The following is a 13,479-nucleotide window of genomic DNA, read 5'->3' as shown; positions in this document are numbered from 1 at the left end:
TCAAGCCCTTATGACGCTCATCAAACAAGAGCGTGCAAATCAGCTTCAATCGCTTAGTGCCATCTCAGTCGGTTGCAGAAGGTACCTCACCCTATGAGATACAATGGCGAGTTGCCGCTATTACCAAAGCGGCGGCGGCGCCGACGACGACGACGACAACCGCGAGGGTCTCTATCAGGGGTAGAAAATACATCACAAGAACCAAGTATTTCACGTCGGCATTCTCCGGAGACTCCCAAAAGCAGCAGTTTCTGCTGCCTACTTTAATAGCACCATTCGCACTATTCATTTGCGAGAGCATTTCTTAAATACCGCACCCATTTATAATTTGTTTTATCCTTGACCGCTTTTTTCGAAAGGGCCACGGTGGGACGGGCTTTTACAAAATTCATTTGCCTCCTGTGCGGATCGAACTCACGACCTCTGGTTTACTAGACCAGCGCTCTGCCACTGAGCTAAGGAGGCGCCTCCTACCGCGCTTTTCGGGTACTTTGTTCTTATGGACTAGTGAATCGGAGATCTTCAGCTGGAAACGCACCGCATTAGCGACCATTATTTGCATTTAGTTAGCACAGCTGCTGCTTTCCTACACATCTCACACGATATCGATGTACACCTAAAATTCCAAAACAACACATTTATTTCATTTCAGAGTTACTTTCAGCTTCAAATACCATTCCTCTGATATTCATACGAAGCTAGGCATCGTCGTAACCCGTTACGTTCATTACGCAAGGCTCACGAGAGGGGCGCAGGTTGCATCCGCGTAGACACAAAATTTTGCGCCGCCCAGCGTGGAGCTCGAACCCACGACCCTTAGATTAAGAATCTCATGCTCTACCGACTGAGCTAGCCGGGCTCCACACAATGCTTTACGAGCCATACGATACTGATGGGACCTGCGACCATCTATGGAAGATCCTTTCGACTACAGCTTATTTCCTGCTGCCACAAATGAGCTACAATCCTATTCAATGAAAAATTGTCTCCGAAAGGCATCAAATCTGCTTCAAATGATACGTGGCTATCAGCACCATTATTCAACACACATGCTCGACTGTGCGCACACGCCTGTGGCGTAGCTCTTGGGCCCTGAATCAGACGCAGTAGTTCCAACAAAAACTCTCCTGAACGGCACTGTGCCGAAAATTTCGCTACAGATCACCCTTGTCTTGCTTGAGCTTCAGGTAGACGCCGGTTTGCAGCCAGGAAGCGGACAGCAGCAACTTTCAACTAGTTTTGTAGTACTCAAACAACACAGTAAAACAGCATGCATCTTTTGCAGAACTGGAAAAACTCGACCGGGACAGGATTCGAACCTGCAATCTTCGGATCCGAAGTCCGACGCCTTATCCATTAGGCCACACGGTCACTGGCGCAATACGCTTCCCCAAACACACCTCATTATCGCCATTTGTGCACTTCCCGGAATGAATTTACCATCTTTGACGCAATTCTCCAATTTCAGTACTAAAAATGCGACGCTACTTCTTGCTGTGTCCCATCGCAAGTTACATTCAAGCCCTTATGACGCTCATCAAACAAGAGCTTGCAAATCAGCTTCAATCGCTTAGTGCCATCTCAGTCGGTTGCAGAAGGTACCTCACCCTATGAGATACAATGGCGAGTTGCCGCTATTACCAAAGCGGCGGCGGCGCCGACGACGACGACGACGACGACAACCGCGAGGGTCTCTATCAGGGGTAGAAAATACATCACAAGAACCAAGTATTTCACGTCGGCATTCTCCGGAGACTCCCAAAAGCAGCAGTTTCTGCTGCCTACTTTAATAGCACCATTCGCACTATTCATTTGCGAGAGCATTTCTTAAATACCGCACCCATTTATAATTTGTTTTATCCTTGACCGCTTTTTTCGAAAGGGCCACGGTGGGACGGGCTTTTACAAAATTCATTTGCCTCCTGTGCGGATCGAACTCACGACCTCTGGTTTACTAGACCAGCGCTCTGCCACTGAGCTAAGGAGGCGCCTCCTACCGCGCTTTTCGGGTACTTTGTTCTTATGGACTAGTGAATCGGAGATCTTCAGCTGGAAACGCACCGCATTAGCGACCATTATTTGCATTTAGTTAGCACAGCTGCTGCTTTCCTACACATCTCACACGATATCGATGTACACCTAAAATTCCAAAACAACACATTTATTTCATTTCAGAGTTACTTTCAGCTTCAAATACCATTCCTCTGATATTCATACGAAGCTAGGCATCGTCGTAACCCGTTACGTTCATTACGCAAGGCTCACGAGAGGGGCGCAGGTTGCATCCGCGTAGACACAAAATTTTGCGCCGCCCAGCGTGGAGCTCGAACCCACGACCCTTAGATTAAGAATCTCATGCTCTACCGACTGAGCTAGCCGGGCTCCACACAATGCTTTACGAGCCATACGATACTGATGGGACCTGCGACCATCTATGGAAGATCCTTTCGACTACAGCTTATTTCCTGCTGCCACAAATGAGCTACAATCCTATTCAATGAAAAATTGTCTCCGAAAGGCATCAAATCTGCTTCAAATGATACGTGGCTATCAGCACCATTATTCAACACACATGCTCGACTGTGCGCACACGCCTGTGGCGTAGCTCTTGGGCCCTGAATCAGACGCAGTAGTTCCAACAAAAACTCTCCTGAACGGCACTGTGCCGAAAATTTCGCTACAGATCACCCTTGTCTTGCTTGAGCTTCAGGTAGACGCCGGTTTGCAGCCAGGAAGCGGACAGCAGCAACTTTCAACTAGTTTTGTAGTACTCAAACAACACAGTAAAACAGCATGCATCTTTTGCAGAACTGGAAAAACTCGACCGTGACAGGATTCGAACCTGCAATCTTCGGATCCGAAGTCCGACGCCTTATCCATTAGGCCACACGGTCACTGGCGCAATACGCTTCCCCAAACACACCTCATTATCGCCATTTGTGCACTTCCCGGAATGAATTTACCAACTTTGACGCAATTCTCCAATTTCAGTACTAAAAATGCGACGCTACTTCTTGCTGTGTCCCATCGCAAGTTACATTCAAGCCCTTATGACGCTCATCAAACAAGAGCGTGCAAATCAGCTTCAATCGCTTAGTGCCATCTCAGTCGGTTGCAGAAGGTACCTCACCCTATGAGATACAATGGCGAGTTGCCGCTATTACCAAAGCGGCGGCGGCGCCGACGACGACGACGACAACCGCGAGGGTCTCTATCAGGGGTAGAAAATACATCACAAGAACCAAGTATTTCACGTCGGCATTCTCCGGAGACTCCCAAAAGCAGCAGTTTCTGCTGCCTACTTTAATAGCACCATTCGCACTATTCATTTGCGAGAGCATTTCTTAAATACCGCACCCATTTATAATTTGTTTTATCCTTGACCGCTTTTTTCGAAAGGGCCACGGTGGGACGGGCTTTTACAAAATTCATTTGCCTCCTGTGCGGATCGAACTCACGACCTCTGGTTTACTAGACCAGCGCTCTGCCACTGAGCTAAGGAGGCGCCTCCTACCGCGCTTTTCGGGTACTTTGTTCTTATGGACTAGTGAATCGGAGATCTTCAGCTGGAAACGCACCGCATTAGCGACCATTATTTGCATTTAGTTAGCACAGCTGCTGCTTTCCTACACATCTCACACGATATCGATGTACACCTAAAATTCCAAAACAACACATTTATTTCATTTCAGAGTTACTTTCAGCTTCAAATACCATTCCTCTGATATTCATACGAAGCTAGGCATCGTCGTAACCCGTTACGTTCATTACGCAAGGCTCACGAGAGGGGCGCAGGTTGCATCCGCGTAGACACAAAATTTTGCGCCGCCCAGCGTGGAGCTCGAACCCACGACCCTTAGATTAAGAATCTCATGCTCTACCGACTGAGCTAGCCGGGCTCCACACAATGCTTTACGAGCCATACGATACTGATGGGACCTGCGACCATCTATGGAAGATCCTTTCGACTACAGCTTATTTCCTGCTGCCACAAATGAGCTACAATCCTATTCAATGAAAAATTGTCTCCGAAAGGCATCAAATCTGCTTCAAATGATACGTGGCTATCAGCACCATTATTCAACACACATGCTCGACTGTGCGCACACGCCTGTGGCGTAGCTCTTGGGCCCTGAATCAGACGCAGTAGTTCCAACAAAAACTCTCCTGAACGGCACTGTGCCGAAAATTTCGCTACAGATCACCCTTGTCTTGCTTGAGCTTCAGGTAGACGCCGGTTTGCAGCCAGGAAGCGGACAGCAGCAACTTTCAACTAGTTTTGTAGTACTCAAACAACACAGTAAAACAGCATGCATCTTTTGCAGAACTGGAAAAACTCGACCGGGACAGGATTCGAACCTGCAATCTTCGGATCCGAAGTCCGACGCCTTATCCATTAGGCCACACGGTCACTGGCGCAATACGCTTCCCCAAACACACCTCATTATCGCCATTTGTGCACTTCCCGGAATGAATTTACCATCTTTGACGCAATTCTCCAATTTCAGTACTAAAAATGCGACGCTACTTCTTGCTGTGTCCCATCGCAAGTTACATTCAAGCCCTTATGACGCTCATCAAACAAGAGCTTGCAAATCAGCTTCAATCGCTTAGTGCCATCTCAGTCGGTTGCAGAAGGTACCTCACCCTATGAGATACAATGGCGAGTTGCCGCTATTACCAAAGCGGCGGCGGCGCCGACGACGACGACGACGACGACAACCGCGAGGGTCTCTATCAGGGGTAGAAAATACATCACAAGAACCAAGTATTTCACGTCGGCATTCTCCGGAGACTCCCAAAAGCAGCAGTTTCTGCTGCCTACTTTAATAGCACCATTCGCACTATTCATTTGCGAGAGCATTTCTTAAATACCGCACCCATTTATAATTTGTTTTATCCTTGACCGCTTTTTTCGAAAGGGCCACGGTGAGACGGGCTTTTACAAAATTCATTTGCCTCCTGTGCGGATCGAACTCACGACCTCTGGTTTACTAGACCAGCGCTCTGCCACTGAGCTAAGGAGGCGCCTCCTACCGCGCTTTTCGGGTACTTTGTTCTTATGGACTAGTGAATCGGAGATCTTCAGCTGGAAACGCACCGCATTAGCGACCATTATTTGCATTTAGTTAGCACAGCTGCTGCTTTCCTACACATCTCACACGATATCGATGTACACCTAAAATTCCAAAACAACACATTTATTTCATTTCAGAGTTACTTTCAGCTTCAAATACCATTCCTCTGATATTCATACGAAGCTAGGCATCGTCGTAACCCGTTACGTTCATTACGCAAGGCTCACGAGAGGGGCGCAGGTTGCATCCGCGTAGACACAAAATTTTGCGCCGCCCAGCGTGGGGCTCGAACCCACGACCCTTAGATTAAGAATCTCATGCTCTACCGACTGAGCTAGCCGGGCTCCACACAATGCTTTACGAGCCATACGATACTGATGGGACCTGCGACCATCTATGGAAGATCCTTTCGACTACAGCTTATTTCCTGCTGCCACAAATGAGCTACAATCCTATTCAATGAAAAATTGTCTCCGAAAGGCATCAAATCTGCTTCAAATGATACGTGGCTATCAGCACCATTATTCAACACACATGCTCGACTGTGCGCACACGCCTGTGGCGTAGCTCTTGGGCCCTGAATCAGACGCAGTAGTTCCAACAAAAACTCTCCTGAACGGCACTGTGCCGAAAATTTCGCTACAGATCACCCTTGTCTTGCTTGAGCTTCAGGTAGACGCCGGTTTGCAGCCAGGAAGCGGACAGCAGCAACTTTCAACTAGTTTTGTAGTACTCAAACAACACAGTAAAACAGCATGCATCTTTTGCAGAACTGGAAAAACTCGACCGTGACAGGATTCGAACCTGCAATCTTCGGATCCGAAGTCCGACGCCTTATCCATTAGGCCACACGGTCACTGGCGCAATACGCTTCCCCAAACACACCTCATTATCGCCATTTGTGCACTTCCCGGAATGAATTTACCATCTTTGACGCAATTCTCCAATTTCAGTACTAAAAATGCGACGCTACTTCTTGCTGTGTCCCATCGCAAGTTACATTCAAGCCCTTATGACGCTCATCAAACAAGAGCGTGCAAATCAGCTTCAATCGCTTAGTGCCATCTCAGTCGGTTGCAGAAGGTACCTCACCCTATGAGATACAATGGCGAGTTGCCGCTATTACCAAAGTGGCGGCGGCGCCGACGACGACGACGACAACCGCGAGGGTCTCTATCAGGGGTAGAAAATACATCACAAGAACCAAGTATTTCACGTCGGCATTCTCCGGAGACTCCCAAAAGCAGCAGTTTTTTTTTTTTTTTTTTTTTTTTTCTTTATTGTGATTTCATTCCCCTGCCCCATACGGGCAGGGGAGGGCTGTCAGCAGCACAATCCGCCGCTCTTCAGCCGAGTGATATGACAAGTAAAACAAGAATAAAATAATACATACATAAGGAGGTAAAAAGGGGGAACATAAAACAGAGTAAGGGGAGAAAATGGAGGTAAAAATACACTGATATGGAGACGTTCATTGGGGGCAGTTAAAAAAGTCACCAGAAAGTTAAAAAACACAATTGGTGATTCTTAAAACACATGGAAGTCACTAGATGCACAGGCACAGGTTAAAAGTCGGCCACAGTATTAAAAACACTCCGAAACAACACACTGAAAACCCACTCGGAGCACACACGGCGAAGAAGAAAACTACCAGGTGGGACCTGCCGAGGGAAAGGGCAGAGAGGATGGAAAAGGAGGGGAGAGCATGGGGCAGCTGGGGAAGCGGTGGGAGGAAGGGAGGAGGGGAACCGTGGGTTCACGAAGAGGCAGGAGACACATGGGGCGGGAGAGGAAAAGGGAAGACAGGGCAGGAGGGAGCGCAGAGACACTGAAAGAAGGCACAAGAGATGGAGGGGGAGGGGAAATCCGCTCAGAAGGAGGGAGGGGGAGGAGAGGGAGCCCTGAGGAGGAGGCAGGAAGAGGGGGTTAGAGTTGGTAGGAAGGGTAGATGTCAGGGCGAAGCTCATCATCCGGGAGCGGTAGACGGTGGAAGTTGTGTTGGGAAAGGAGATGGAGGGTGTGGAGATGGAGAGAGGGAGGGACACAACGGTAAAGGCGCGGCAACTGGTCGGGAGTGGAGAGGAAGGGAGACACCAGGGGGTGAGGGGGATCAAGGCGACGGACAACATAGAGTGTGCGGAGGTGTTCAAGGAAAAGGAGAAGGTGGGGGAAGGGGATGAGGTCATAGAGGATGCGCGTGGGGGACGGAAGGCGGATGCGGAAGGCAAGGCGGAGCGCATGGCGTTCGAGGATTTGGAGGGCGTTATAGAACCGGGGAGGGGCGGAAATCCAAGCGATGCTGGCATAACAAAGGATGGGGCGGATCATGGATTTGTAGGTGTGGAGGATGGTAGAAGGATGCAGACCCCACGTCCGGCCGGACAGGAGTTTCAGGAGGCGGAGGCGGTTGTGAGCTTTGTTTTGGATGGTAAGGAGATGGGGAGTCCAGGTGAGGTGGCGGTCGAGGGTGAGGCCAAGGTATTTGAGGGTAGGAGTGAGGTGGATAGGACGGCCATAAATGGTGAGGTAGAAATCATGGAGGCGGAAGGAACGGGTGGTGCGGCCTATGATGATCGCCTGGGTCTTGGAGGGATTAACACGGAGGAACCACTGGTTGCACCAAGCGGTGAATTGGTCAAGGTGGGTTTGGAGAGTACGTTGGGACCGTTGAAGGGTAGGATAAAGGGCTAGGAAGGCGGTGTCATCAGCGAACTGGAGAAGATGAACAGGAGGGGGAGGTTTGGGCATATCAGCAGTGTATAGGAGATAGAGGAGAGGGGAAAGGACAGAACCTTGGGGCACGCCGGCAGAGGGGTAGAAAGTACGGGAGTTGGAATTGTGGATAGTCACATAGGAGGGACGATGGGAGAGGAAGGAAGCAACGAGACGGACGAAGTTGATGGGGAGAGCATAGGTCTGGAGTTTGAAAAGGAGCCCGGGATGCCAGACACGGTCATAGGCGTTCTGGAGGTCAAGGGAAACAAAGATAGCAGAGCGACGGGAGTTAAGTTGGAGGGAAAGGAGATGGGTAAGGTTAAGGAGCTGGTCGTCAGCAGAGAAGGAAGGCCGGAAGCCACATTGGGTAAGAGGAAGGAGGCGGTGCTGGTTAAGGTGGCAGTGGATACGGCGAGAGAGGATGGCCTCAAAGACCTTACTGAACACGGAGGTGAGGCAGATGGGACGATAGGAAGAGGTAGCAGAGGGGGGTTTGTTAGGCTTAGGGAACAGCAGGACACGGGAAGTCTTCCACAGGTCAGGGTAAAATCCAGTGGAGAGGAGGACATTGTACAGGGTAGCAAGGACAGACAGGAAGGATGGAGGGGATTCCTTGAGGTGACGGTAGGTGACGCCATCATGACCAGGGGCGGTGTTGCGTTTGGAGCGGAGGACGAGTGTGATGTCTTGCATGGTGATGGGAGTGTTGATGTCGGAGGGGGGTAGCCGATCCAAGTACTGGAAGCTAGGGGCGAGCGGGGGGACCGAGGTGTCAGTGCGGTCGAGGACAGTGGGGAAGAGGGAGTAATCAAAATGGGGATCGTCAGGAATGGAGAAGACCTCGGATAGGTGGGAAGCAAAATGGTTAGCCTTACTGAGGTTGTCAGGAAAAGGGCGATCGTCATGGAGGATGGGGTAATGCGGGGTGGGATGGCTACCAGTAAGGCGGTGGAAGGCTGACCAGTACTTGGAGGAGTTGACAGGGAGGGTGGAGTTGAGGCGTGTGCATGTCTGACGCCAGTCCCGGCGTTTCTTTGCTGTAAAAAAGCAGCAGTTTCTGGTGCCTACTTTAATAGCACCATTCGCACTATTCATTTGCGAGAGCATTTCTTAAATACCGCACCCATTTATAATTTGTTTTATCCTTGACCGCTTTTTTCGAAAGGGCCACGGTGGGAGGGGCTTTTACAAAATTCATTTGCCTCCTGTGAGGATCGAACTCACGACCTCTGGTTTACTAGACCAGCGCTCTGCCACTGAGCTAAGGAGGCGCCTCCTACCGCGCTTTTCGGGTACTTTGTTCTTATGGACTAGTGAATCGGAGATCTTCAGCTGGAAACGCACCGCATTAGCGACCATTATTTGCATTTAGTTAGCACAGCTGCTGCTTTCCTACACATCTCACACGATATCGATGTACACCTAAAATTCCAAAACAACACATTTATTTCATTTCAGAGTTACTTTCAGCTTCAAATACCATTCCTCTGATATTCATACGAAGCTAGGCATCGTCGTAACCCGTTACGTTCATTACGCAAGGCTCACGAGAGGGGCGCAGGTTGCATCCGCGTAGACACAAAATTTTGCGCCGCCCAGCGTGGGGCTCGAACCCACGACCCTTAGATTAAGAATCTCATGCTCTACCGACTGAACTAGCCGGGCTCCACACAATGCTTTACGAGCCATACGATACTGATGGGACCTGCGACCATCTATGGAAGATCCTTTCGACTACAGCTTATTTCCTGCTGCCACAAATGAGCTACAATCCTATTCAATGAAAAATTGTCTCCGAAAGGCATCAAATCTGCTTCAAATGATACGTGGCTATCAGCACCATTATTCAACACACATGCTCGACTGTGCGCACACGCCTGTGGCGTAGCTCTTGGGCCCTGAATCAGACGCAGTAGTTCCAACAAAAACTCTCCTGAACGGCACTGTGCCGAAAATTTCGCTACAGATCACCCTTGTCTTGCTTGAGCTTCAGGTAGACGCCGGTTTGCAGCCAGGAAGCGGACAGCAGCAACTTTCAACTAGTTTTGTAGTACTCAAACAACACAGTAAAACAGCATGCATCTTTTGCAGAACTGGAAAAACTCGACCGTGACAGGATTCGAACCTGCAATCTTCGGATCCGAAGTCCGACGCCTTATCCATTAGGCCACACGGTCACTGGCGCAATACGCTTCCCCAAACACACCTCATTATCGCCATTTGTGCACTTCCCGGAATGAATTTACCATCTTTGACGCAATTCTCCAATTTCAGTACTAAAAATGCGACGCTACTTCTTGCTGTGTCCCATCGCAAGTTACATTCAAGCCCTTATGACGCTCATCAAACAAGAGCTTGCAAATCAGCTTCAATCGCTTAGTGCCATCTCAGTCGGTTGCAGAAGGTACCTCACCCTATGAGATACAATGGCGAGTTGCCGCTATTACCAAAGCGGCGGCGGCGCCGACGACGACGACGACGACAACCGCGAGGGTCTCTATCAGGGGTAGAAAATACATCACAAGAACCAAGTATTTCACGTCGGCATTCTCCGGAGACTCCCAAAAGCAGCAGTTTCTGCTGCCTACTTTAATAGCACCATTCGCACTATTCATTTGCGAGAGCATTTCTTAAATACCGCACCCATTTATAATTTGTTTTATCCTTGACCGCTTTTTTCGAAAGGGCCACGGTGGGAGGGGCTTTTACAAAATTCATTTGCCTCCTGTGAGGATCGAACTCACGACCTCTGGTTTACTAGACCAGCGCTCTGCCACTGAGCTAAGGAGGCGCCTCCTACCGCGCTTTTCGGGTACTTTGTTCTTATGGACTAGTGAATCGGAGATCTTCAGCTGGAAACGCACCGCATTAGCGACCATTATTTGCATTTAGTTAGCACAGCTGCTGCTTTCCTACACATCTCACACGATATCGATGTACACCTAAAATTCCAAAACAACACATTTATTTCATTTCAGAGTTACTTTCAGCTTCAAATACCATTCCTCTGATATTCATACGAAGCTAGGCATCGTCGTAACCCGTTACGTTCATTACGCAAGGCTCACGAGAGGGGCGCAGGTTGCATCCGCGTAGACACAAAATTTTGCGCCGCCCAGCGTGGAGCTCGAACCCACGACCCTTAGATTAAGAATCTCATGCTCTACCGACTGAGCTAGCCGGGCTCCACACAATGCTTTACGAGCCATACGATACTGATGGGACCTGCGACCATCTATGGAAGATCCTTTCGACTACAGCTTATTTCCTGCTGCCACAAATGAGCTACAATCCTATTCAATGAAAAATTGTCTCCGAAAGGCATCAAATCTGCTTCAAATGATACGTGGCTATCAGCACCATTATTCAACACACATGCTCGACTGTGCGCACACGCCTGTGGCGTAGCTCTTGGGCCCTGAATCAGACGCAGTAGTTCCAACAAAAACTCTCCTGAACGGCACTGTGCCGAAAATTTCGCTACAGATCACCCTTGTCTTGCTTGAGCTTCAGGTAGACGCCGGTTTGCAGCCAGGAAGCGGACAGCAGCAACTTTCAACTAGTTTTGTAGTACTCAAACAACACAGTAAAACAGCATGCATCTTTTGCAGAACTGGAAAAACTCGACCGTGACAGGATTCGAACCTGCAATCTTCGGATCCGAAGTCCGACGCCTTATCCATTAGGCCACACGGTCACTGGCGCAATACGCTTCCCCAAACACACCTCATTATCGCCATTTGTGCACTTCCCGGAATGAATTTACCAACTTTGACGCAATTCTCCAATTTCAGTACTAAAAATGCGACGCTACTTCTTGCTGTGTCCCATCGCAAGTTACATTCAAGCCCTTATGACGCTCATCAAACAAGAGCGTGCAAATCAGCTTCAATCGCTTAGTGCCATCTCAGTCGGTTGCAGAAGGTACCTCACCCTATGAGATACAATGGCGAGTTGCCGCTATTACCAAAGCGGCGGCGGCGCCGACGACGACGACGACAACCGCGAGGGTCTCTATCAGGGGTAGAAAATACATCACAAGAACCAAGTATTTCACGTCGGCATTCTCCGGAGACTCCCAAAAGCAGCAGTTTCTGCTGCCTACTTTAATAGCACCATTCGCACTATTCATTTGCGAGAGCATTTCTTAAATACCGCACCCATTTATAATTTGTTTTATCCTTGACCGCTTTTTTCGAAAGGGCCACGGTGGGACGGGCTTTTACAAAATTCATTTGCCTCCTGTGCGGATCGAACTCACGACCTCTGGTTTACTAGACCAGCGCTCTGCCACTGAGCTAAGGAGGCGCCTCCTACCGCGCTTTTCGGGTACTTTGTTCTTATGGACTAGTGAATCGGAGATCTTCAGCTGGAAACGCACCGCATTAGCGACCATTATTTGCATTTAGTTAGCACAGCTGCTGCTCTCCTACACATCTCACACGATATCGATGTACACCTAAAATTCCAAAACAACACATTTATTTCATTTCAGAGTTACTTTCAGCTTCAAATACCATTCCTCTGATATTCATACGAAGCTAGGCATCGTCGTAACCCGTTACGTTCATTACGCAAGGCTCACGAGAGGGGCGCAGGTTGCATCCGCGTAGACACAAAATTTTGCGCCGCCCAGCGTGGGGCTCGAACCCACGACCCTTAGATTAAGAATCTCATGCTCTACCGACTGAGCTAGCCGGGCTCCACACAATGCTTTACGAGCCATACGATACTGATGGGACCTGCGACCATCTATGGAAGATCCTTTCGACTACAGCTTATTTCCTGCTGCCACAAATGAGCTACAATCCTATTCAATGAAAAATTGTCTCCGAAAGGCATCAAATCTGCTTCAAATGATACGTGGCTATCAGCACCATTATTCAACACACATGCTCGACTGTGCGCACACGCCTGTGGCGTAGCTCTTGGGCCCTGAATCAGACGCAGTAGTTCCAACAAAAACTCTCCTGAACGGCACTGTGCCGAAAATTTCGCTACAGATCACCCTTGTCTTGCTTGAGCTTCAGGTAGACGCCGGTTTGCAGCCAGGAAGCGGACAGCAGCAACTTTCAACTAGTTTTGTAGTACTCAAACAACACAGTAAAACAGCATGCATCTTTTGCAGAACTGGAAAAACTCGACCGTGACAGGATTCGAACCTGCAATCTTCGGATCCGAAGTCCGACGCCTTATCCATTAGGCCACACGGTCACTGGCGCAATACGCTTCCCCAAACACACCTCATTATCGCCATTTGTGCACTTCCCGGAATGAATTTACCAACTTTGACGCAATTCTCCAATTTCAGTACTAAAAATGCGACGCTACTTCTTGCTGTGTCCCATCGCAAGTTACATTCAAGCCCTTATGACGCTCATCAAACAAGAGCGTGCAAATCAGCTTCAATCGCTTAGTGCCATCTCAGTCGGTTGCAGAAGGTACCTCACCCTATGAGATACAATGGCGAGTTGCCGCTATTACCAAAGTGGCGGCGGCGCCGACGACGACGACGACAACCGCGAGGGTCTCTATCAGGGGTAGAAAATACATCACAAGAACCAAGTATTTCACGTCGGCATTCTCCGGAGACTCCCAAAAGCAGCAGTTTTTTTTTTTTTTTTTTTTTTTTCTTTATTGTGATTTCATTCCCCTGCCCCATACGGGCAGGGGAGGGCTGTCAGCA

The 13,479-nt window shown here is 49.1% G+C and overlaps 21 non-coding genes across 21 annotated transcripts; all 21 read right to left on the bottom strand.

Annotated features, from left to right (window-relative positions):
* Window positions 1-393: 393 nt before the first annotated feature.
* Window positions 394-465, bottom strand: Trnat-agu (transfer RNA threonine (anticodon AGU)). The gene has a single exon. It is a non-coding gene; the product is annotated as a tRNA-Thr (tRNA).
* Window positions 466-786: 321 nt separating this feature from the next.
* Trnak-cuu (transfer RNA lysine (anticodon CUU)) lies at window positions 787-859 on the bottom strand. Its single transcript has one exon. It is a non-coding gene; the product is annotated as a tRNA-Lys (tRNA).
* A 439-nt stretch (window positions 860-1,298) lies between these two features.
* Trnar-ucg (transfer RNA arginine (anticodon UCG)) lies at window positions 1,299-1,371 on the bottom strand. The gene has a single exon. It is a non-coding gene; the product is annotated as a tRNA-Arg (tRNA).
* A 545-nt stretch (window positions 1,372-1,916) lies between these two features.
* Window positions 1,917-1,988, bottom strand: Trnat-agu (transfer RNA threonine (anticodon AGU)). Its single transcript has one exon. It is a non-coding gene; the product is annotated as a tRNA-Thr (tRNA).
* Window positions 1,989-2,309: 321 nt separating this feature from the next.
* Trnak-cuu (transfer RNA lysine (anticodon CUU)) lies at window positions 2,310-2,382 on the bottom strand. Its single transcript has one exon. It is a non-coding gene; the product is annotated as a tRNA-Lys (tRNA).
* A 439-nt stretch (window positions 2,383-2,821) lies between these two features.
* On the bottom strand, window positions 2,822-2,894 carry Trnar-ucg (transfer RNA arginine (anticodon UCG)). Its single transcript has one exon. It is a non-coding gene; the product is annotated as a tRNA-Arg (tRNA).
* A 539-nt stretch (window positions 2,895-3,433) lies between these two features.
* Window positions 3,434-3,505, bottom strand: Trnat-agu (transfer RNA threonine (anticodon AGU)). The gene has a single exon. It is a non-coding gene; the product is annotated as a tRNA-Thr (tRNA).
* A 321-nt stretch (window positions 3,506-3,826) lies between these two features.
* On the bottom strand, window positions 3,827-3,899 carry Trnak-cuu (transfer RNA lysine (anticodon CUU)). The gene has a single exon. It is a non-coding gene; the product is annotated as a tRNA-Lys (tRNA).
* Window positions 3,900-4,338: 439 nt separating this feature from the next.
* On the bottom strand, window positions 4,339-4,411 carry Trnar-ucg (transfer RNA arginine (anticodon UCG)). The gene has a single exon. It is a non-coding gene; the product is annotated as a tRNA-Arg (tRNA).
* Window positions 4,412-4,956: 545 nt separating this feature from the next.
* Trnat-agu (transfer RNA threonine (anticodon AGU)) lies at window positions 4,957-5,028 on the bottom strand. Its single transcript has one exon. It is a non-coding gene; the product is annotated as a tRNA-Thr (tRNA).
* Window positions 5,029-5,349: 321 nt separating this feature from the next.
* Trnak-cuu (transfer RNA lysine (anticodon CUU)) lies at window positions 5,350-5,422 on the bottom strand. Its single transcript has one exon. It is a non-coding gene; the product is annotated as a tRNA-Lys (tRNA).
* Window positions 5,423-5,861: 439 nt separating this feature from the next.
* Window positions 5,862-5,934, bottom strand: Trnar-ucg (transfer RNA arginine (anticodon UCG)). The gene has a single exon. It is a non-coding gene; the product is annotated as a tRNA-Arg (tRNA).
* A 3,058-nt stretch (window positions 5,935-8,992) lies between these two features.
* Window positions 8,993-9,064, bottom strand: Trnat-agu (transfer RNA threonine (anticodon AGU)). Its single transcript has one exon. It is a non-coding gene; the product is annotated as a tRNA-Thr (tRNA).
* A 321-nt stretch (window positions 9,065-9,385) lies between these two features.
* Window positions 9,386-9,458, bottom strand: Trnak-cuu (transfer RNA lysine (anticodon CUU)). Its single transcript has one exon. It is a non-coding gene; the product is annotated as a tRNA-Lys (tRNA).
* A 439-nt stretch (window positions 9,459-9,897) lies between these two features.
* Window positions 9,898-9,970, bottom strand: Trnar-ucg (transfer RNA arginine (anticodon UCG)). The gene has a single exon. It is a non-coding gene; the product is annotated as a tRNA-Arg (tRNA).
* Window positions 9,971-10,512: 542 nt separating this feature from the next.
* On the bottom strand, window positions 10,513-10,584 carry Trnat-agu (transfer RNA threonine (anticodon AGU)). The gene has a single exon. It is a non-coding gene; the product is annotated as a tRNA-Thr (tRNA).
* A 321-nt stretch (window positions 10,585-10,905) lies between these two features.
* Window positions 10,906-10,978, bottom strand: Trnak-cuu (transfer RNA lysine (anticodon CUU)). The gene has a single exon. It is a non-coding gene; the product is annotated as a tRNA-Lys (tRNA).
* Window positions 10,979-11,417: 439 nt separating this feature from the next.
* Window positions 11,418-11,490, bottom strand: Trnar-ucg (transfer RNA arginine (anticodon UCG)). The gene has a single exon. It is a non-coding gene; the product is annotated as a tRNA-Arg (tRNA).
* Window positions 11,491-12,029: 539 nt separating this feature from the next.
* Trnat-agu (transfer RNA threonine (anticodon AGU)) lies at window positions 12,030-12,101 on the bottom strand. Its single transcript has one exon. It is a non-coding gene; the product is annotated as a tRNA-Thr (tRNA).
* Window positions 12,102-12,422: 321 nt separating this feature from the next.
* Trnak-cuu (transfer RNA lysine (anticodon CUU)) lies at window positions 12,423-12,495 on the bottom strand. The gene has a single exon. It is a non-coding gene; the product is annotated as a tRNA-Lys (tRNA).
* A 439-nt stretch (window positions 12,496-12,934) lies between these two features.
* Trnar-ucg (transfer RNA arginine (anticodon UCG)) lies at window positions 12,935-13,007 on the bottom strand. Its single transcript has one exon. It is a non-coding gene; the product is annotated as a tRNA-Arg (tRNA).
* Window positions 13,008-13,479: the final 472 nt, after the last annotated feature.

The sequence above is a fragment of the Schistocerca nitens genome, chromosome 8 (genome assembly GCF_023898315.1).
Source record: "Schistocerca nitens isolate TAMUIC-IGC-003100 chromosome 8, iqSchNite1.1, whole genome shotgun sequence".
Classification (NCBI taxonomy): Eukaryota; Metazoa; Arthropoda; class Insecta; order Orthoptera; family Acrididae; genus Schistocerca; species Schistocerca nitens.
This window is presented reverse-complemented; position numbering and strand designations above follow the sequence as displayed.